The following is a 25132-nucleotide window of genomic DNA, read 5'->3' as shown; positions in this document are numbered from 1 at the left end:
TGTGGGAAGGGATGGGCTCTGACTGAGCAAAGGAAAAACAAAGCTGATGATGTATGAGGGAAACACACGACTTGAAAAAGCTCTGCAATTCGTAGTTGAACGTTTCTAGTGTCAGCAGCAGCAATGTTGGTTCCCTATAACACAAAAATTTTGGGTCAGAGGAATGGTGGTTCCTAATGCAAGTTAGCTGATGCTCATGTCTCAGTGGTGTACTATACCCTAAACACAGGATGTAACTTTAAGATTAATATCTGAACTTGACTTTTTTTCTTGCTAAAGTTCAAAAGTATTATTAAACGGTCATTATCGCAATGAGTTTGAAAAATGCCCCATTAAAAATATAGAGAAACCTCAAACAGGAGGATGAGAGAAGAGGACAAAGACTTGTTTGCATGTTTGTCCAAAGCTCAGCAATAGTAAGACTGCTACAACAACACAGGCACATCCTATTCTAAAGTTCTACAAGACAGCATTTGTTCTTATATTTTATATCACTCTGCTATCCTTTTCTGGAGATATTGTGACTTATACTAAAAACCTCTGCAGTATAAAAACGTCACATCACTTCCACTGTACTCAAAACTACTCTTGCAAAGATTTAAGCTACATTTAAAAATATGTGTGGCCCAAAGAGTGGAACAAAAAGAGATTAATTGCCAGAAGAAGTAGTATTAGGCCAGACTTTCTGTGCAAGAATTGAAGTTATTCCATCTTGTCTTACAAAAATTAATACTGAGCCAAGAAGAAAATATATAATCCTATTTGCCTGTCAGGCAATTTATCTTGCCTTTAAGTGTAGTTAACCCACTTTGCCTTTACCATTAGATGTCAGTACAGTCTAAGAGAAACTGTACAGGGAGCTTCAAGATCAATAAATTAATCACAAAAGTGAAATGATTGCTGAATTAGCCACCAAAAAGAATGTTAGGTGCTGTTCAGAAAAAGACTAAACCCTAAAACATTATAATGGCATTACCGAAATCTAAGATGCAGCTATCTCAAAAGAGATGGAGAACAAGAAAAAGTGCCAGGACATGCAATAAATATGGCCCAAGGCATGGAATAACTCACTGAAAAAGGAGACACAACTGTGGGCAATAGAACAAATGCATATTAAATATGCACCGTGTCTCAATTCAATGACCAGGGAGCACACAGTGAAATAGTAAACCTGCATATTAAAAACAACAGGACGCTTTGTCACGGAGTGCGTAAATCACTGTAAAATCTGGTGTCACAGGTATCGTGGATGACAAAACTTTAAGAGGTTCATAAACAGAATTAGACAAATTTATGGAAACCCCCCCAGTGGTCTCTGATCATACTGGCTGTGATTGAAACCCAGAAATCCATAAGCAGGCAAGAAAATCCCAAGGCAAGAAAAATGTCAGTCCGTGTTTGCTTTGTTCGCATCCGTAGCAGTTGCTGTGCTGTGTGACGCTGACCAAATGTCCCTTTGGCTCAGCATCCCACAGCTCCCATGGACAAAGATGCTTCACAAAGAGCAAGAGCAGAACAAGCACAAAACTTTCCTTAAATATCTCATATTGGCCACTCTTGGAGCCAGGACGGACCACCAGTCCCTTCCAAAACACATGGGCACACCTTGCATTCCTAGGAACTGCAGAGATCCACTGAAAACCAGACGGATTCAGCCTTGCAGAAAGTGAGATCCAGAGCTCACGGGGCCAAACAAAAAACATCTTCACATAAAATAAAGCTAAATGAGTTAGTGCTATTTTGGCTAAAAGATACTGCTGGAATCTTCAAACTGACAGTGTCTGCAACATAGATTGTAAGAGACACCTAGAAAATCATCAGAATTTAAAAACTGTCAGTGCTTAAGACCCCACCACAGCACATGATGAGCTCTTCTAGCAATAAGCGGCCTTCATTAGTGGCTGGTTTTGCTTAATTGTCAGTTTAGCTTAAACTTCCAGTTATTGGAAGGACCCCCTGGCATTCTTTGCACAGGTACCACTTAGGTATCACCAAAACATCCCTTGATCTACTTCCAGAAGGCACCAAGCTCCTTGGAACTCTCTTAGAAAGTCATGTTTCTGATACTGAATTGTGGTGAACCTTTGCATCCTTAAATTCAACAGCAAGTCACTAAAGCACAGGTCTGCGAGTGCAAGAACAAGACAAAGCCTTGCAGGAGCAGCTACTTTCATGTCCAATGCAGAAGAACCTTCACCCATCTCCTTCACTGCCCTTGGTCACATTTGAAGGTCACACTTAAGATGCACAGACATTGCACTTGGTTCAACAGTTTATTCATCCCCAGTGCAAACAAAGCTACTGCTTTTTAGGATGGGGTTCTCTGCCCTGGAAATACAGCAAACAGTGTCTCATTCTGTATTTATGACCTAAAATTTGAACAAAATTTGATAGATAGCTTTTATACAAAAAGCTAAGGTCATATTTTCAAAATGTGCAGTACTACAAACAGGTTCCAGTATAAGTTGGAAAATGACCTATTAGAGAGCAGCGTAGGGGAAAGAGACCTGGGGGTCCCGGTGGACAGCAGGATGACCATGAGCCAGCACTGGGCCCTTGTGGCCAGAAAGGTCAATGGTACCTGGGGTGGATTAGAAGGGGGGTGGTCAGTAGGTCAAGAGAGGTTCTCCTGCCCCTCTGCTCTGCCCTGGGGAGACCACACCTGGAATATCGTGTCCAGTTCTGACCCCTCAGTTCCAGCAGGACAGGGAACTGCTGGAGAGAGTCCAGCGCAGGGCAACAAAGATGCTGAAGGGAGTGGAGCATCTCCCGTGTGAGGAAAGGCTGAGGGAGCTGGGGCTCTGGAGCCTGGAGGAGAGGAGACTGAGGGGGGACCTCATTAATGTTTACAGATATATAAAGGGTGAGTGACAGGAGGATGGAGCCAAGCTCTTCTCGGTGACAGCCAATGATAGGACAAGGGGTAATGAGTTCAAACTGCAACACAGGAGGTTCCATTTAAATTTGAGAAGAAACTTCTCAGTGAGGGTGCCAGAACTTGGCCCAGGCTGCCCAGGGGGGTTGTGGAGTCACCTTCTCTGCAGACATTCAAACCCGCCTGGACACCTTCCTGTGTAACCTCATCTGGGTGTTCCTGCTCCATGGGGGGATTGGACTGGATGAGCTTTCGAGGTCCCTTCCAATCCCTGACATTCTGTGATTCTGTGAAACTTGATTGCTCTGCAGCACTTCCATCTCCTTTTTCTTAATTGCATCAGCAATTTATACTGTATTTATCAGTGAAGGTATTTTTCCCAATGAAAAAGTATTCAAAATAAGGCCAAGAATGCCCCTTGTCAGCAGCCATGAAAAACAAAGCTTATGGGTTTTTGACTTACTGTCCACTATTTTTTACTATCGTGAATAACTTTTTTATACTATTCTATGTTTTTAATCAAATGACTTTCATATCAAATAAAACATCTTCCAAAATGTAGTGCAATCATTTGGTCATGATAAACCCTTCTTTTTATGCCACAAGATTATAAAGTTGCCTTTTCGACGGGGAATATGGTGAAAACAGGAGAAGAGTTTGTGATAGTAATTCTGTCATAGTAATTTTTTATGAGAAATTTGTCTTCACCCTAAGTTTTTTTTCCAAAGCTTTATATTTTTTTCCTTAGTAGCATTCTCTCTAAATTACAGATCTGTCCACAAGCCAAAAATTACGCACAACTGAAAATGTATTGCTGCAGATGTGTGTGACTACAGACAGATGGGAAGCATCTCTGCTAACTCCGATTTCTAGGTCATGAATAAAACTTAATTCAGAAGCTCAGGCTATCATTAGAAAATTATTAAAGACTACCTACCCGAGACACCTACATTTTAAAGTAAAATTAAAAAGATGTCCTTAATTTCGGGAAACACTCAGTCCTTGGAAGTTGAGGAATGTTATAGCTACACTTCTCATCAAACAGTATTTATAAAAACTTCATTTCAGGTATTCAGTACAAGCTTCTTCAGAAAGTCTGGCACTGGGACCAGCCACGATCCTTCCCAGGAACAGACTTAAAGGAAATGGAAACCACACAGAACCGGGAGTGGAGCATCTCCCTTATGGGAAAGGCTGAGGGAGCTGGGGCTCTGGAGCTTGGAGAAGAGAAGACTGAGGCACCTCTCATCAACGTTTACAGATATATAAAGGGTGAGTGTCAGGAGGATGGAGCCAGGCTCTTCTTGGTGACAACTAATGATAGGACAAGGGGTAATGGGTTCAAACTGGAACACAAGAGGTTCCACTTAAATTTGAGAAGAAACTTCTTCTCAGTGAGGGTGACAGAGCCTGGACCAGGCTGCCCAGGGGGGTTGTGGAGTCTCCTTCTCTGCAGACATTCAAACGCATCTGGACGCCTTCCTGTGTAACCTCATCTGGGTGTTCCTGCTCCATGGGGGGATTGGACTGGATGAGCTTTTGAGGTCCCTTCCAATCCCTGACATTCTGTGATTCTATGACTGATCTCTGAGGTCTTTTCCAACCCATCAAGTCCAACCCTTGATGAGAATGAAGAGACTGGCACGATCTTTCTAAGATTATGAATCTGATTCACCCGTACGTTGAATTCCTGGCTTTGCTTCTTCCTCTCAGACCTCAGACAGACAACCTGGTGGGTGCAATAATCTCAATTTCATCCACCGCTGGTTTGGCGTGTAAAGTAACACACGTAGACATACCCAGACACCGCGATACCGACTGTTCTGCAAAGTACTTAACAACTCCCCAATGAAAACCATTTAAAAATGTCAAATAAGTGGTTTGTTAGATCAGTGTTAAAGCAATCACTTCTGTCTTTTTTTTAAGTCTGAAATGAAAGAAAATTACACTGAAAGAAGATCAATCTCAGTGTTTTCTGAGCAGGCTTTTGGAGAGCTGGATGCAAGACATGACAGTAAGTGTGCAAATGAACAAAATAAGAATCTTAGAGATTTTGAAAGACAACAGCGGCAAAGCTGGACTGCCTCTGCAGGTAATAATTCAAACGCAAGATTTTCATTATTTGAAAAAGAAACTCAAATAATATGTATTTAATATTTTAATGTACCTGAGAAAGCATAACAGGATGCAAGGAATTAGCCGTCGCTTATGACAATAAAGAGGCCAAAGCCCCAGCTAATGAATTCTCTAGGAAAGGAAACAATTACTGGTGCATTTCATGAATCTCCATTGCCAGAAAGGATTCGAACCAGCAGGGAGAACAGATTACTTTTAACCTTTCATTGATTTATTGCCCTTCAGTGTTTTTATTTCTCCAAGAAAGACACAATCCCACGTCCAAATGCCGGGTACATGGACTGCGCGTGGATTCCACTCGTCAAACTGGTTCCTCTTCTCCTATTAGAAGTTGCCCAGGGATGTCCAAAAACCCTGCGCTTTGCAGATCAAAAGTACTGATTAAAAGAACATATGCTTGTTCAGTGCAGAAGAGTGGGGTAAAAAGAAAGAAGCTACATTTTGAAAGTGGGTCAGAAATCATACCTAACAATATTCAGATTAGAAAAACAGTAAAGGCTAATTAAGGTTAGAAAAAGAACTGTGGGGCTTGTGTTGGATATTTCTCCGCACCAAATAGCCCAGGACGTTGTACATGTGCACACCGGCTGCTGGAAGAAATTGTCTATGGACTGGGAAAATATCTTTTGAGATGGAATACTTCACATTTGAACACTAAACTGTTTGGGTGATATTTAAATATTATGGTTGCACCTCAATGCTTCTTAACTGCTTTTTAACCTAATAAGTATTTTAGTGAAATAACCCTACTCATATTATGCAAATACAGCTCTTGGCCACATTTTCATTTGTCCATATTTCTGCCCTGTGGCAGCAACAGACCAGCAGCAGTATCAGCATCACAAAAATAGGGGGTTTTTATACTGTTTACAAACCTTAGAATATAAACTTTTATTTTATACAAAAAGCTAACGTGTTATATATTCAAAACGTGCAGTACTATAGCACTAGATTGGATACACCTGACATCCTTCATGTCAGGCATTTTTAAGAGAGGTAGGTATAAATTCATCTTATAATAGTTTGTGTTAATTAGAACACACAGTATAGACTTTAAGAAATGAAGTTTACCTGTTCAACTAAGTAACTACTGCAGATATTAATTTTTTTCCCAAATCACTTGAAGAAATAAAGAAAAAGACACCTTGCATGATGAGACCTCCAGAGATTGTGTTTTCCATTGCATTCTGGTTGAAAATATGAAATATTAAGGATAAAGCTTTGCTACTATAGCTCCTACACTTAAGACTATGGCAACTCATCATAGTCAGAAGAAAAGATACCTGGTCTGGGTGTTCATCTGTTGCTTACTTAGGTGTCCTGATAAAACTACATTTTTTAGTAGTGCATAAATTACAACTGTACTTTTAACACATTGAACACATCCATAAATGAACTCCATGTATTTGGTTTTTTAACTGCAATGCAAATGCTGGCCCATTGCCTTCTCCCAGTTTAATGAGAAGACAATTCCCACCACCTAAAAGTAGTAAAACAGTAAATATCAAGTGCATTTACTCTGCATTTCCCAGAAAATATACGTAATTGTGTAATTTACACGTGATCATTAATAATATTTAGTAATAGCATTTCTATGTTTCTTTGACATTGCGGATATCAGTAGAATTGTGTCTCTTGTACATAAAACCTTTAGAAGTTTGTGGGGTCAGAAAAGCTAACTTTCTTTAATGAGCAGGTATAGCTACATTAAGAATAAAAAGAAAATCCAAGTTTAACAGTAGATATTGGCAAAGTGTTTTCCCTCCTTACTAAGGAATAAAAACTTGAAGATAAGGCAATATAAGACAAAAGACCAAACAAGTGACAAGTTCCATTTACTTTCAAAGTATTACCCTTTATGTTTTAATTGAAGCCAACTCTGTCAAGCTTTGCACCTTTACCTACAGATCTATAAACCATAGAATGGTTTGGGTTGGAAGGGACCTTCAAGCTCATCCAGTGATGAGCAGGGACATCTTCATCCAGATCAGGTTGCTCAGAGCCCCGTCCAGCCTGGCCTTGAACCCTTCCAATGACGGGACATCCATGGATGCACAACCACACCACACTGTAACGTTTTATAGATCAAAACCAGTTCGCAAGTGCTGTAAATTGTAGCTATAAAAAGCCCAACTATTACAATATCTACTCGGCAAAACAGAAAATACGACCGAACACTACAAAAATACCTAAAATTATAATTACTAGATGGTTTCCCACTGTGAGTCCATCACCCCTGCACTCCTGGAAACGGCCTCAAAGGCATCACTGACCACCTTCCCGCAATCAACTTCCGTACTCAACTAGAGAAATTGTTTAATTGGCAATTCTTTTCCCTGTATTTTGCTGTCAATCTACATCTCCTGACATGACGTTTCATTAAGAAATTTCCAGCCAACCACGCTCCCATTTCAATCACCGCAATACAGAGCATTTTCACACCTTGTGAAATTCTATAAGCAATCTTCATCCCAATTACAGCAATTGCTTATGTAGAAGATGAATGCTAGTGACTAGGATATAGTATCCTTTAATGCAATTAAGTGCAGGGAAACAAAGAATTAAAAGTACAATTAGATAGTCTCATGCACCTGGGAGTGACTGACAATCGTATAAGATATATTATAACCAACACTAGCATACATTACTCATTTTCAAATTGATTATGTTTTGCCTACATTCAACATTTAAGCTCATCTGCTCTTTCTTTTATTGCATAGAGAACTCGAGTCACTCCAGGCTGCTTCACTATGGAGTTCTGCAGCATCTGCTGTTCAGGGACAAACGGGGCATGGTTTTTAAACTGGATTTTTGCCTCTTCTGTTCACACACAGTACTGAGATGTGGCCTTTATCACGAGAGAAGACCTAAAAACTTGGGAATTGTGATCTTTATCTCTACATTCACAAGTCCCATTCAGGGGCTCTCGCATGTCACAGAGCAGCAGCTCACTTGGTTTTTGAGATGCGCTTCAACGCAAAACTGTTTAATTTTTACTGTAAAACAGTTATGAAATTTGCAGAAGGGCACAAAGAGGGATTATGTTTTCACGTGCCAAAATCATTAAGTAGTTGTTAGAAATCCCAGAAAGCTTCTTCATGCTCCCATCAGGGTCCAAGATCCCTATGTTATGTACACCCAAAAGCTGGCATATGCAACAAGTTATTTTGTTTTATTCCAAAAAGGTTTTAGTGCAACTACATTCATCATAGTATCTCAGTATAATTCTGCAATATAACTGATGTAACTATAAATTTTCACAGTTTATTCTCTCTCATCTAGGAAGAGAGCTGTAGTTGTAGCCTTGTAGTTATAGTTTCCTTATTTGAACATATATGCTGGTTTGTACCTTGTTACAGAAGAAATATCAAGCAAGAAGTGCACTTGGCAGCTGGTCTGGAAAGTGATAAGACCGTAAGTGTCTTTAATGGAAATTCATTTCAGTCCCCTGCTACACTAGGAAATAAAATTTCCAGCCCATATGAACTTGAAGGTTAGCCCTTCTTGATTAATTAGAATGATCCTGGTACTGAAGAGGGTAGTTTTTAATCTAAAAGTTTCAAACTACCTTGAGTCCATAACATTCATATGTCGGAGAATTAGGGTTTTGGCCTCATCTAATATTATCTCACAAACTAAGTAGAGACTTTCAGAAAATATATAATATGACTGAAAGTGAGACAAAGTAGCTTGCATTTCTCAACAAATGCACTCCCTGGTTCTGGATGAAAGTTGAGGATGGGAGACAAGAGAAGCAGCTTTGTATATTATATTTCCATCCTCAAACCTTTTAATCAGTTACCAGGCAGATGATTAAACTGAAATAAGAATTATTCCTCCTAGGACTCCCTGTAGAAGAGACGTGGCGGTGGTATATTGCCTCACTATATACTGAATATGCTTCTTCAAGAAACCCTTAAACCATTTTAGTGTATTGATCTCCTGTCAGAGAGAAGCATGATGTTTCTTGCCAATGAGAACGTCACACTGTCACTGCAAATAAGAGGAGACATCCCCTCAGCGCCCGTCAGCAGGTCCCTCAGCAGCCCCCTGTGCTGCTTTCCAAGGCACGTTCTGCCATAAAGCCGAATTTAGCAACGTCTTGACAAAAATGTACATCCATTAGACAAACTTCCCATGGATTTCTGGTGTACTATGAGCTCCTACAGTAATGTCAAAATAATTGTTGGCTGGAATCAGAGCATCTGGAGAAAAACAAACAAACAAACAGAGTTTTGCACTATTGCATCCAGAAGGAAAAACACAGATTTCTTCCATAGGATACTTTTGGTTACCAGTAGTCCAAGTTGTTCACAACTCCTCTGCAGGCCAATGACTCCAAACCTGCTACTCAAAAAGGGTGTTTGTCAGATGATCTGCAGGGATCACTGTGCAAAACTGCTCTTAGAATCTGCTTTCATTGCTGCGGATCTCTATTTCACGTTTTCCTTCTTGTTGGAGCTTCACAATACTTGCTGTCCTCTCGTCTCCTCTTCACATCTTCCTTATCTCCTCCTCAAGATAACACCTGAACTCTGCAGATTCTTACTTATTCCTTGCTCCTTCAGGTTTATTAGTGACACTAATTGGAAACCCAATCCCCTAAACCAAGCAGAAAGCCTGGCTTAGCAACTCAGTTCTCCATGAGGAGAGGTAAGAACCAAGTGAAACTCTAGTTTTCCCGTTAAATATGGGATATACTGCTCTACTGTTTTCTAATGGATTTAGTTAGCAAAGTCTTGAACACCATTTTAACACAATGGCTATGCAATGTTATGATATAAAATTGGAAAGAAAATTCAATAAACTAACACATTTCTCACCATTGATATTAAGCTTATTGTCTCCAATCTATTTTCAGCATAACTGCCCACATGCCTCTGCCACTTTTCATTCATCTGATCACAACTTTATCTGTATTTTGCTCAGTTACTATTTTTCACTGAGACAACAAAGCAATTAGCCAACAAAATAAGTCTTTATTTTAAAAATCCCCTTGAAACAAATAGACTTAAACCAAAAGCAAACATTGGTCTCCAACATGATCCTGGGAATTTTCTATGTAAAGAACAAGAATGCAGAGTACGTCTTAGAGTCTCATGATCTTCATGACTTAATTTCTTGTACATACAGAAATTTTAAACCAGGTAAAAAAATATTGAACTTCATAGTTATGAAATCTACATATATGGAAAAACATAGGAACTGAGGCATTAATTTCTGTCAAGGAGAGGTAAATGTTGACCTTGCTTTGACTGCTGTTATTGCTCCAGAAGTTCAAAGACTGCCCACCAAACACAATCTTTTCCTGAATATTTTCAATATAATTGAAGAACAGCACTCCCTATATATAATTAGATTTTAAAATGTAAATGTCTTTTGCTTGAATAAATAACATCAGGAGTTCAATACTCTGAGATGAGTATATTTGCAATTATATTACAGTTCAAAAACCAATGAAAAACTCTCCTCCGAAAAACAAAGTCTTAAAATAGACCAAAAGTACAACATGTGCTTTTGTTTTAACTGACATTGTTGTATATCTGGATGGAGACTGTTAGCTTCTCGGTGTCAAGATCAAGATGAAAATTATTTGTATAAAGGGAGTAAAATGTCAAATTCTGAATTATCTGTCAATTCTACAACAGATGGCCTGAGATATTAGTGATTCAGTTGTTGCTGGCATTGGGTCAGTTCTTCACTTGTTAATTAAAGACCTTAATTTTGAACTATTATTTCGCTATGAAATGCCCACCAATTAAGAAAAAAAAAATGCATGGATAAAGATTTTATAAAGCTTGTTCTCCATTTGTGCAAGACTTTCCATTCTGGCTGATTAATCAAATTCCAGGTAGAAAAAATACATCCGCCCACAGTTGTTTTAATATGATCCAGCTCTTGCCTCAAGTATTGGCAGAAATGCTCGACCTCATCCATTGCACCTCACATGAGGGTATATTTTACAGTTTGAGATCCTCTGATCCAGGTCTCCGGCCTCTTTCTTACACAGGGCACACTCTGGGTTTGGGGAGCAAGTCAGAGAGGCAACTAATTGTGCTTTGCAGAAGAGATACCCAGAGTCAGACTCTCCACCACGGACTGGAGCTTGTTGGGAATTCAGTCCTCATTCATCTCTCTCCTGTCTCCCTGCACACCAGCCCTGGATCTCCAGCTCCTTGTCCCTGTTGAGGCATCAAACAGAACATCTGATCTTCTGCAACTTTGCCATGTCCACCATGGGTTGCCCTAAGCTGCTCTAAGCCACAGGTCTCTGCTACAGAATCCCAGACTGGTTGGGGTTGAAGGGACCTCTGGAGATCATCCAGTCCAACCCACCTGCTAAAGCAGGTTCACCAGAGCAGATCACACAGGAAGGTGTCCAGGTGGGTTTGAATGTCTGCAGAGAAGGAGACTCCACAACCTCTCTGGGCAGCCTGGTCCAGGGCTCTGGCACCTCAAAGTGAAGAAGTTTCTCCTCATATTCAGATGGAACCTCTTGTGCTTCAGTCTGTGCCCACTGCCCCTCATCCTATCGTTGGGCACCACTGCTGCGCTCACCCTTCAGCACAGTCCCATGTCCTGACTTGGGGACCGTCCCAACAGCAGGTCACAGGATTGCCATGCCACTGACTTCAAAAACATCTTAACACTTCAATGGGCCACACACAAACAGGTTGTTGCGCTGGAACAAACTAAAGAAAAGTGAAATGCCTACAGGAGATAAAATCAGTACTGCAAGAGTAAAATTCATTAAATCCAAGATCATCCTAAATTATTTCCAAGTTATCCTATAACTGAGAAAAGAATCAAATGGCAAGTAGCAACTGCATGACAAAAAAAATCCCTCTTTTCTTCCACATTGTCAATATTTTCTTTCCATTGCCATGTACTCTGGGTGTAAACGCGTTCCCCCAAATCACTTGCTCTACTCAGCGTTTGCACTGGTGAGGAGAGCACTTCAGTCACTTGGAGCCATTCCACAAACTACTTGTAGTTACAGTTTGCTCCCTCAAGCATCAGTTTGTTATCTGATGCTTTGAAATCTGCCTGCAAGTATGTGTACAAGTTGGCAATTATATGTTCGGTTATTTATAAACTTTAAACATATTGACATATTTAAAAAGAAAAAAAATTACAACTAAATAAACTTTCACTTCCCATTACATGTACATCCCATAAAAAAATACAACTAGACAGTAATCAACCTAGATAATATATGCTTAAATGTAAGACACAATTACTTTGATGCAAACAAATGGAAGTTTAAATTGGTATGAGATTTTCAAGTATTACTTTGCAACAATAGATTTAATAGTAGCCAGAAGATGCATTTGAAGGAAATGGAAATATTAAGCTTGGAAATCTAACTTTGATAATTTCTTTTCTTTACAACAACTAAAGACGCAAACACCACTCTGAAATATTGTGGAGCACTGCCTTACTTTTAAATATTAGGGATATCTTTGACTTCTGTGTAAAGCAAACACAGTATCCTCAGATCTTTTAAACAAAGCCTGGAAAAGCACTTCACTGAGAAGTTACACTTCTTAATAGTTTTCTTTTTAAATTGCCAATAAGTATAATCAACTTTTAAAAATGTGTCATTTTAAAATAAATCCTTCCTGACATATTTCATTTTGATTTCTACCTATGGACAAGGAGTTATTTAATGTTCTAACATAAGCTACCTATGCAACTCTATAAGTTATATCGGTCAGGCTTGGTAATGGATAAAATCGCTGTTTCTCCACTTTCCTTTTTGGCGCTGAGTCGCTGTTTGGAACCGGCTCTTGTTGCCCCAGCGTGTGAAGCTGGAGAAACGCACAGTGGAAACACGATGGGTTCAGAAAGCAGCATCTGCCACTGCCCCAAAAGGGAATCACTCAATCTTTTCAAGCTCTTAATATTCTATTGCTTATTAAAAACAGCGAATTTGACAACGCAGAAGTAAACAACAGAAAACGAAGAATCAATAAAACATGGTATAAAGCTGAAAAGAAATGGGCGTCTCTAGACCCAGCGTGCGATTTGTGATGGCACCAGCTGCGATCCTTTTTACTGCGTATCCTAAGGACTGAAATAGCTACGGCATAAATTAATAATAGTGAGTCTATAAAGGCTGAATTGATACTGACATCTTGGATATTATTACTGTAAATGACAGATTAATGGACAAAGGCGCAGGATTCCTGAAGTCATCCTAGATATTTAATTACTAGGAAGTAACCAATAATCATATTAATTAACACAGTTAAAAATCCCATAGAGCAGTAAACGATTTCAAAGGAAATTTTGGTTGTAACAATGACAAGTTAAGTAATAACTTACACCGATGCCAGCACAGAATAAATGATTTAATGATCCCCATGGAAAGTTTTATTTTACTGAGATCAATATCTGACCCCATTATACACTAAAAGCCATGACTAAAACCAATTATAAGAACTATTGTTGGGAGTCTCAATTACAAAGAAATTTCCTTCTCGATTGTCATTCCATCAAAATTAAATAGATAATATTAAACTAAATGCATCTTTTCAGCATCTCAATAGCAATCACAACTCTTGATATTTTAACATTCTATTAGAAAAATAAAGTGTTTGGTACTCAGCTTCCTGGATGATTGAAAAAAACAGAGCATTTTGCAGCAGTATTTATTTTCATATACAACTTATTATTACCATAGGTAAATGAATATCAGTAGCCATAATGATTTAATATTGCATGCACAATTTAAATAGAATGCAGTAAACTTAAGAGTTTACATTATTAAAGGTGTATTTTCAAAAATAAACTGGTTACGAACAACCCCAGGTTCCAGTATAAGTTGGGGAATGACCTATTAGAGAGCAGCGTAGGGGAAAGGGACCTGGGGGTCCTGGTGGACAGCAGGATGACCATGAGCCAGCACTGGGCCCTTGTGGCCAGGAAGGCCAATGGCACCTGGGGTGGATTAGAAGGGGGGTGGTCAGTAGGTCAGGGAGATTCTCCTGCCCCTCTACTCTGCCCTGGGGAGACCACACCTGGAATATTGTGTCCAGTTGTGGCCCCTCAGTTCCAGCAGGACAGGGAACTGCTGGAGAGAGTCCAGCGCAGGGCAACAAAGATCATTAAGGGAGTGGAGCATCTCCCGTGTGAGGAAAGGCTGAGGGAGCTGGGGCTCTGGAGCTTGGAAAAGAAGAGACTGAGGGGTCACCTCATTAATGTTTACAGATATATAAAGGGTGAGTGTCAGGAGGATGGAGCCAGGCTCTTCTCAGTGACAGCCAGTGATAGGACAAGGGGCAATGGGTTCAAACCGGAACACAAGAGGTTCCACTTAAATTTGAGAAGAAACTTCTTCATGGTGAGGGTGACAGACACTGGAACCGGCTGCCCAGGGGGGTTGTGGAGTCTCCTACTCTAGAGACATTCAAATCCCACCTGGACACCTTCCTGTGTAACCTCATCTGGGTGTTCCTGCTCCATGGGGGGATTGCACTGGATGAGCTTTTGAGGTCCCTTCCAATCCCTGACATTCTGTGATTCTGTGACTTCCACCAAATGTAACAAATACTCCACACAAAATAAAGGGGTGTGTGATGAAGTAAAATGTTAAACTAACACTATACAGCTATTCCCTACCTTTATGCAACATTTTCAGAAGTAACACTCTTTGTCCCTGAGTTTTGCAGAAACAGAAGTTATCATCTGAAGATAATGGAAGTACAGAATAGATCATCATCTCATAACTGTAAAAAATTATGCCCACATGCCGAAACTGATCATTTTTAAACAATAAATTACTTCTAAAAATATTTGCCTATAAAAGTAGATAAGATGCGTACAATAAATGTAATAGATATGAAGTGAAAAAGGTTAATATCTAATTGCTTTATAAAATATTCCTACTCCAATTTTGCACGCTGCCTTTGCTCAGATCACATCCTGCTTGTGGATGATACCAGGCAGTAATAAGGACAATTGTCACATGTCAATCAAACATCACTTAAAAGAGCAGTTAAAGAGACAAAGTGTGACCTGAATGATAGAATATTCAATTAAAAATTGAGAAGTAATGGCAATAAGATTCTCTCCTAACTCACGTTAGGTTATGTTTGCCATGATCTCAATGCAGACTGAAGATACTTATTACTGATCAGCTGTTAATGTGTTATTCTAACACAACCAAGTTTTAATTTATATATATATATACACACATATATATATATATAAAACGTGCATAAAGGGTCTAAATCTTCAAATATCTTCATTAGAAATTCCCTACTGGGTTTATGCAATAGACATGGTTTATTTAAATCCAGAAGCATTCTAATCTTGACATTAGACCAGTTGATTCACATGTTGACTCAAATGCATTGATGTTTCTAGATTTATACCTGTCACTCAAAAGATGGGACAGAAACTAAAGTATCTAAAACCAAAAGCAAATAATATGCCTGCTTTTCCAGTCAATATTCAATTTGTAGTACTTACAGGATTGTTTGCCTTCTCTCAGCAGTTCTCTTAAAAGCTTCACTTTCCAACCAAGTTTATTTTCAGGGACAGAAATGCAGCTTCCAGAAATTATTTGCAGGACAATTAATCACCTCTTTAGTACCAAGCAGTCTAGTTATAAATTAGACATGGACCTGTAAATACACCTGGACGACCATTATGGAAATATGTGAATATTTGTGCTACCGCATCCCTTGAAAGAAAGACTTAAATAATGAATACAGAATGAATGGGGAAATTCTCCAGTTCCACTGCAAAACTGAAATTTAAAGCAAAGGCCAACTTAAAACGAATTTCATAAAAGGATGTTCCTACACTAAGATAATTAATTGCTTTCAAGTTTTTTTAATGGACAAAAGAATAAAGCACTCATATAAAACATAATTGTAACTGTAAGAATCCGATGGTATTAAAGGAAACGCACAGCAATTAATCCAGACAGTTCTCACTCTAATGCTATTTTGTGATTATCCAGGTTAAAAAAATGGGCTCATAAAACACAGAAGTTAAAGATTAATTTCTCAGAAGTTTCTACAGCTGAAAGTGGATGACAAGAGATTAACTGCAAGGACAAGAAATCTACACCCTGTAAGGATGACGAATTTAGACCATCTCTATTATATCAAGTATTCATTTGTGCATTATGCTTGGCTTTTCAAACTGTGGCCCTTAGAAAACCCTTTTTTTGTTTAAAGCTTTAAAGACTACAGCTGTTCTTATAATGGGTTTTGGAAACCACTACTCAAAACCTTCTTTAAAATATAACGTATCTGAAAAGATTCAGCAAAAATTATACTTCTAAAAAACCCTTGTATCTAAAGTTAACTTTCAATATTCAGAGATGAAAATAACAAAAGCAAATAATCAGGATAAATACAACTTGTTTAGAAAAACTTCATGAAAATACTAATATATATGGATAAATGATTTAAAGAATTATAGGGCATACTGAATATTGGTTATTAGTGAATACTGGAATATGAAGCACAGAAGACTTCTCCTCTGAAAATATTTGCTTAAAAGAGGGATCTGTACACTGGGTTTGAGTTTATCATACCGCTGCTTACTCTGAAAGTTAAACTAGAATGAACAATTCACAACTCCAAAATAACGTGGAACAACCAGTTACAAAATTACAATAAGAAAATGTTGACATTCATTTAATTCATCTGCTCCAACCTTTTTACTGAAGTAGTATAACGAAGTTCATAGAAGGTCCTTTGTTATAGAAATAGCAATAAAGACATTGCATTCATTCTAAATAAATACACACATCAGAAAACAGAAAGGATTTCCTATAGCTACAAATGAGCGGCCTCCCCTCCTCCACAGACATTTTTTGTTTTAATTCTCAGATATATAATAGCAAATGTACAATAAAGCATCTCTCATGCTTTTAAGATGTAAAAATAAGCTTGGCAATCAATGTACCTGAAGCACTTTTATTACAACCCTTAGAATAAACCCAATACCTAACAGAATCAGAAGCAGAGCGGCTTCATGGCTCTGAGGCTGCACCTGAGATAACCAGGGAGGAGCTGTAAGAATTAATTAGCAGACAAGTATAAGGCAAAATGGCTCAAAAGCCCCTGCTCTCGGACAGACGGGCTTCTTTCCAACAAAACCAAACCAGGTTTTCAGCTGTTAAACAATTGTCTGTGTATTGCTCCAGGTAAGTAAATGAACTGCTGGACTGACCAGAAGTTGCAGGACTCCCAGTGCAAAGCTCAGACGAATGTAACTTAATACAACCCGTAATTTGCTCAGACAACGTCTAGAATTCCGCTGACTATACCCTTGGCATTTTGGCAAACACCGTGAAAGCTGTGGGAAGTGGTTTAAGTTATTTGCTGATGTGTCATGAAATAACCGATGGAGTTCTGTACACCCAAAGTGAATTGTTCCTTCAGATCTGCTCTGTCCTCCAAAGAGACATGGACCAGTTCCAGAATTCTTAATTTTTGACATTATGACAACACTTTTATGGTGTTCATTTCCCAACCATATTACAGCTGGAGCTGTAAAAATGTAACTGAAGTCCTTTAGGTTAATCCTCTGGGAACATACCCATGAAATTCAGAAGACTATTGTCATGGAGCACCTTTTATTTCAAAGCACACTGATAATTTGTTGTTCCCATAGATCTACCAAGCAAACCTTTTTACACTTTTAAAGAGGTTGCATCTTTTTTCCCCCCCTGAAATTACATGAAAGCTATTAATTGTTCTTAGATGCTTGAACAATCAGGACATTATACAGAGAGTATGGGCAGACCTATTGAAATACAGAAGAAAGTAGAGAGCGTGACAACATTTTAATTGTGTTGACCCACTGATTACTGGTAAGATAACAAATACATTTTAATATAGCTTTACTACATATGAGATGCAATCCTTTGGTGTTTGAAGATTAGATGTAGAAAATAAAAACAAGGAAGTCCATAAGCAGTGGAATCATCATTGCTAGACTAGTAGAGACCTAGAGCCTGTACCTCAGCAAGACCATCAAAAGATGGTTCATTAGAAAATATACTGGGACAATCAGAAAACTGAAAAATATTACTAACAGGAAAAAAAAAGCTAAATCTGCCTAGCTAATCAAAGAGAAGGTTATGGTTTGGGGTGGATAGAGTCAACTGGTTCAGAGTTTTTCTAAGTATTTATGACAGATTTCCTGACAGCATCTGCCATCTCATCAATACACAGCACGGCTCACATACCTACATCACATTCCTTGCAAGACGCTAATGAAAACAGATCTGCCAGCTTCTAGAACCATATAATAAATAGAAGTATAAGGGATCTTCCTACGTTTCTAGCAGGTAAGAGCTTTAATAACAATACTCAAGTAGTATGATTTCTCGGAAAATGTGTGTAATATGTCCAGCAAACCTGCTGTGAAAAAATTAAGGCATTGGTTGATGCCACCAGTGCTGGATCCTCGCCAGAGAACAGTTCAAACAAGGCAGCTTAGGTCTCCATGGGACTAAACTCAGCCAAATACAAGGTAAGCAAGGGGGTGGGAAAAATAGTGTACACCTTGATTCAGACCTCCTAGGAAGGCAGTCGAGGAACAGAGCTGCTTTAGGAATTGGCTGGGAAGCCACAGATGGGCAACGGCAGCACTTTCTGTGCAAACTGGGGCCTGAGAGGATGGAGCTTTGCTAGGAGTGGGGAAAGGGCTCTGCTGAGAGCTTGTGGGTGAAGGAAGATCAGAGGGAGGGACAGACAGACATGAGGAAGAAATTTTTGACCCTGAGGATGGTGAGAGCCTGGCCCAGGTTGCCCAGAGAGGTGGTGGATGAACCATCCCTGGAGACATCCCAGGCCAGGCTGGACGGGGCTCTGAGCAACCTGAGCTGGTGAAGATGTCCCTGCTCATGGCAGGGGTGGCACTGGATGAGCTTTGAAGGTCCCTTCCAGCTCAAACCATTGCGTGATTCAAAGAAAGGAGATGTGAGGGTGCTATTCTGCATATATTTCCTGTGATCACACTGAAACAACCAGCCCAGTGAACCCAGCAACACGTTGCCTCCCCAAGATCATCCTGCTGGAACGCTGCTCAGCAGCACCCTCATAAACTGAAGGTGCAAATGTGAACAAGGCTTATTCTGTTGGGATTCAAAACTAACTGACAAAGAGTAAGTACTCCCACCTTTGGAAAATAAAAAACAAATTTAAAAATATCTCAAATTACTTGCACTGCTTTTAGTTTTCAGTACTATAATCTACATGAAATCTCACAAAGTAAAATCTCAGTGGAAAACCAACTTTACTCATTTATGAAAAACCAGCACTCTGCGAGCAATTCCCCTCCTTTATGCACCAGATAGAATTCTACTCTAGAATGTTCAGTACAGTGGATTTCCAGGTGATCTCACATTTATCACACCAGCTTAAAATGAAGCATCATACCTAACAAAGTGTGATTCGAGTGATTCTGCCTGTATGTCCCTGATTTAGAATCATTTACAGTCAAATTACTATGCAACTGGTTTAAGGTTTTTAGTCTGAAGAACTAATCGGAGTGGGGAAAAAAATGCGTACGGGCACCTCAGGACTCCCTGGTTTTACACCATGTGGTAAAAAGAGCTTCAAGGAATGTCACAACCAGTCTTTCTATAGTCTGGAATACCATGATGTCTCCTCCTAAAGCATTTACTCCAGTTGGACAGTAACAAGCTGAAGACAGTATGTTTTCCCAACCTTTAACGGAGTCAGACACTGAAGTCCCTAAGGAGATTAATACAAATTAAAAGAAAATTAGTCCCTTTATAAAGGCCTAAGGCATCAAATACATAATAAAAACATAAGCATTGTATCAGTGCCCATGTGCTAGGATTGATTTAAGTTCATTTAAACGCAAACATGAAGTTTTACTTCTTTCCTTTAAATGCATTTACATAAGAGCAGCGAAGACATTTTATTGGTATAATTAACCCTAGAAAGATATTTCAAATTATTTTTTTAAAGATGGTGAAACTCTAAACTTCAGATGCTTATGTATGAAACTTTAAAACCCCCTTATTTATGTTCATTTATGTTCAAATATTAGTCTGCTAATTGCCAAACAAGGAAAACTGAATCTGCAAATCACAAAAAAACTTGGAGGCTGCCAGTTTAAAAATCTCAGTTGGCCATTTCTGCAATGATTAGAACTTTGCTGTCTCACAGCATCAGCTCTCTCAGTGTACAAAAAAACAAGTGAATAATGTAGTAAAAAGGGCCCTGACTGTTTGATATTGATCTTCCTACAGTTATTCCAAAGGACAGAGTTTTTTCTTGAAAACATATAGTGCCTTCTCCTCTATTGACAGCCACACTAACTCAGCTGTCTTCTATTGACAAACGTGTCACAGACCTGTGCTTGCTAGAGCCATTTTTTTTTTCCAGAAAAGACCTCAGAAACATATTTGTAATATTTTCAGTGGGGTTCTTCCTCCCTTTCAGAAAAAAGTTAACCATACTTCATTTTTACCCTTTGTTATATCTTCCTTCCCATCCATCCTGTTCCTCTCAGCAACAAACAACTGAAAGCACCAGCTGTACCTGCGAAGTGCTGGAAAATGGTATTTTCTTCATTATTTCTCATTGCAAACTACAGTGTAATAATGCTGAATATTGTTCACGACTGCACTGCACTCCACAAATGCCTGTACTTTGCCTTTCTGGCAAAGTAAACTGTAGCTCTACATGGACAGAAGCGTCCAGTGAGGTGGAGGCCAGTTGAGGCCTGTATCCAGTGCAGTGCCTCAGGGGGCAGTAATGGCGCCTATATTATTCAATATATTCATCAATGATTTGGACGAGGGAATAGAATGCACTGTCAGCAAGTTTGCTGATGACACCAAGCTGGGAGGAGTGGCTGACACGCCAGAGGCTGTGCTGCCATCAGAGACCTGGACAGGCTGGAGAGTTGGGTGGGGAAAAAAATCAATGAAATATAACAAGGGAAAGTGTAGAGTCTTGAATCTGGGTAGGAACAACCCCAGGTTCCAGTATAAGTTGGGGAATGACCTATTAGAGAGCAGTGTAGGGGAAAGGGACCTGGGGGTCCTGGTGGACAGCAGGATGACCATGAGCCAGCACTGGGCCCTTGTGGCCAGGAAGGCCAATGCTACCTGGGGTGGATTAGAAGGGGGTGGTCAGTAGGTCAGAGAAGTTCTCCTGCCCCTCTACTCTGCCCTGGTGAGACCACATCTGGAATATTGTGTCCAGTTGTGGCCCCTCAGTTCCAGCAGGACAGGGAACTGCTGGAGAGGGTCCAGCGCAGGGCAACAAAGATGCTGAAGGGAGTGGAGCATCTCCCGTGTGAGGAAAGGCTGAGGGAGCTGGGGCTCTGGAGCTTGGAGGAGACTGAGGGGTGACCTCATTAATGTTTACAGATATATAAAGGGTGAGTGTCAGGAGGATGGAGCCAGGCTCTTCTCGGTGACAACCAATAACAGAACAAGGGTAATGGGTACAAACTGCAACACAAGAGGTTCCACTTAAATTTAAGAAGAAACTTCTTCATAGTGAGGGTGGCAGAGCCTGGACCAGGCTGCCCAGGGGGGTTGTGGAGTCTCCTTCTCTGCAGACATTCCAACCCGCCTGGACACCTTCCTGTGTAACCTCATCTGGGTGTTCCTGCTTCATGGGGGGATTGGACTGGATGAGCTTTTGAGTTCCCTTCTAATCCCTGACATTCTCTGATTCTGTCTTTCTTAATCCAAAAAAATCCCAGCTATAGCAGCTACTCATTCAAGTATTTCTAGAACAAATTTATTGTGTCTTCCTTGTCCAACTATAATTTATATTTGGTATGTGCTGCAAGAAAACAAAACATTGCAAGGCTCATATAAAACTAGCCAGGGCCTTTAAAAGTGATGTTTAAGTTCTGCGACCCATTCAATCAACTCCAATTAAATTACTTTGCAAGGACAGATTGTTCCTATGAGGAAATACTGCAGAAATTAAATCATTGCACTTGTTTTGGGAAACTGAGATATTCATGTACTCAGGAAACTTATAGAACTGTGCAATTAGGAGAGACCCAGAAAAAACGGATTACAGCTGTGTATCATTGATAAAAACCTTAATGAATTAATAGCGTCTGTTTCAGAAAAACACAATTTTTGATGCCTGAGCACAAAATAACTTGGTTCTGGATGCATGTAGCTGTATATACACACCTAATATTCTACTACCAATTTGAAGATAAAACTAATTTAATCCACATGCTTCTGTTCTATGCATCAATTCTCTAAGTGTTTATTAGAACCATTCCAAATATTTTTCTCTCTCTCACAGTTACAACACACTAGCTTGTTAAATTCAGAAGAAAAACATAACCAAGGACATTGCAGACACCCTGTGCATCCAGGAAATCCACCCAAGATGGCTTTAGACTTCTTCTTATTGTACAACCCGGAGACATGAGAGACCTGGTAAGTCATCTTAATAGAGGACTTGTCCCTCCGGTGTCTTCTGCCACCAATTCATTCCATTGACTCTGAGAGTAAAAGGGTCATAAGCAGAAGCCAGAAACACTCACTATAGCACCAAACGTACATCCTGGATTTATTAGAGAAAACGGAAAGTATTGCAGCACCAAAACCTAATACAGCATTAAATACAGCATAAAACACAACAAATACCTCTATACCTTACTTTTATCATATATTTCGCAAATATTTTAAGTCACAGTGGACTAAGGTATTTTACTTCCAGTGTAGGGCTCTGGAGGTGATATACAAGAGCTACACCTTATTTCTCCACTTCAGAATGTTCTTATTTATATTTCATATGCAGTTTATCACAACTTAATTTAAATAGCTGTTAAATAACTGCTAATCCATGCGCTTTTTGTTCCTCACCCCATTACATGCATTCACACTACATTCAACAACTACAGGACCTAGAAGACCTAAGTTGGTTTTTGTATATATTCATACCTAAAAACATATAAGCTTTAAAAGACAGCAGCCAAAACCCACCACTGCAACACATAGCAATGTGTAACAACATTTGTAGAAAGCATGAAATTCAGTTTTCAGTGTGAAAAACATAGATTGACGTTGAAATTCATTTCTTTTTAGTAAGTTGAAGGGATAAACACATCCCTGGAACATTCCATGCATGGCAGAAGATTGAAAAAGGAAAACAAAATTGCCAAATTACATGTTCAATGCTGACAAAGTAAGTGGGACTTAGCCCAAAAAAATCTTGCATGCATTAGAAAAATTCAGTCAAAAAACAAACTTGGTGCTACATATTCTTTGTGAAGAATGCACCTCAGTCTTCTACAGATAAACTCTATTTGTCCAGAAAAAGCTCAGAAAAGGGGGTGGAGGGCTCTCAAACACAGTGACGGACACATGGAGCCATCTTTAAATGCAATTATGGAAATGTAGTATGAAGGGTCACAGAGAACGTGCAAATTGTTATATGTGTCCTGGTTTTGTTAAATAACCAGTTTCTCTTTTAGTGAATTTGCCTGTCAGCTAAAGCTTCATATTAGCTGCATTTTCCTGGAGAAGCAGATACATGTTTTGGTAAACATAGCAATGGAATGCAGTGTTATTGATAAGGACAGATTCACATCTTGTGAGAGGGACAACGAGAAACAGGTGACCAAGAAACTGACCAACTGTGTATCACATCCCGTTCACATGAATACTTCATATAAAAGTGGGAGATCACGAGGATCTCGTCCCTTTTTCCCTTTCCTTTGTCCCTTTTGCTTATGGCCAACATTAGGAGAGGACCTTGCGAGTCGTCCCTGCGAACTGAGGTCTAGTGACAGACTGAATCCAGCTCCGGTTGGCTCCAGAGTCCAGTCCAGGACTTTGGGTGCCGGCTCTGCAGTTGCTGAGACTTTCAAATTGGTTTTGTATATTTTGTATTATTTTCTCTATTCTTATTAGTAGCATTAGTAAAACATGTTTAATTTTTCCAACTCTCTTCTCTCTGTCTTTCTTTCCCTCCCAATTGCTTGTCCGCAGTGGGAAGGGGGGAGAGGGAGGGGCTAAAAAGGGGTAAGGAGGAAAGAGGAGGTTAACAATACATCTGCCAGGGTTTTATTGTCACCCCGCAATCAAAACCCTCGACAACATGTTAGTCTGAAACCACTTCGGAGTTTTCTGAGTAAACCAAGCAAGAATTTTAAATGTATTTTCAAGCCCTCACTTTTCCCATATTCAATAGTTGACAAAAGGCTCAGGATTCATAAATTTAATGTCTAACAGCAAATAAACACAATGAATACAAGCAAAATTCTATCATGCTGCATCATCACAAAAATTCAGATGATACAAGCCAAAAAGAAAAAACAACTGAAACTTCAGCTACTAATGGGCTGTTGTATCTTCTGAAGCTTTTATTTTTGGAGTTTGTCTTCTCGGAAATAGTAGATTGTGTCATGACAAAATAGTGTAGCTTTATTGAGTTTAAAATAGCAAAGCTTAACACAATACAGCAGGTTTTATGAACTTACCAATAGTGTAAAGGCTGGAACTGGACATTAAAGAGACACATAACCACAAGGACCCCCATGCATCTACTGCACTATCCAGGAGGTCTTCACATCTTGGGTTGTTTAGTATTCTGGTTTGTGTGGTTTTGTTTGTGTGTTTTTTTAATATACTAGATATGCTTTTAGCCAAACTTCAGCATTTTGTATAGTTCAAAGAACCAGACTTGCTAAATTCAGTTTATTGTTCTGTGCTGATTCTCAAGCACAGTCAGAACTATATGTAGCCAGTGCTCCAGCACTGGATATGCGAATTATAAAACACTTTAAATCTTCTACCTGTGATTCAGCTTTTTGCTGATGGCATTTACACAAGATAAACAGAGGCAAATCATGCAGCAAAGCAAAAAAGGCACAGAGGCTTTAAAAAATAAAACTCAGTATACTTTAAATTACTTTGGATCAGTGACATCTCACCACCTGTCCTGTAAGACAGAAAAAACAGTCACCAAATTAAGATGTAACACGCTACTCTGCCCTGGTGAGACCACACCTGGAATATTGTGTCCAGTTGTGGCCCCTCAGTTCCAGCAGGACAGGGAACTGCTGGAGAGAGTCCAGCACAGGGCAACAAAGATGCTGAAGGGAGTGGAGCATCTCCCGTGTGAGGAA

The sequence above is a fragment of the Nesoenas mayeri genome, assembly GCF_963082525.1.
Source record: "Nesoenas mayeri genome assembly, chromosome: 4".
Classification (NCBI taxonomy): domain Eukaryota; kingdom Metazoa; phylum Chordata; class Aves; order Columbiformes; family Columbidae; genus Nesoenas; species Nesoenas mayeri.
Note: the sequence above shows the minus strand (reverse complement) of the source record.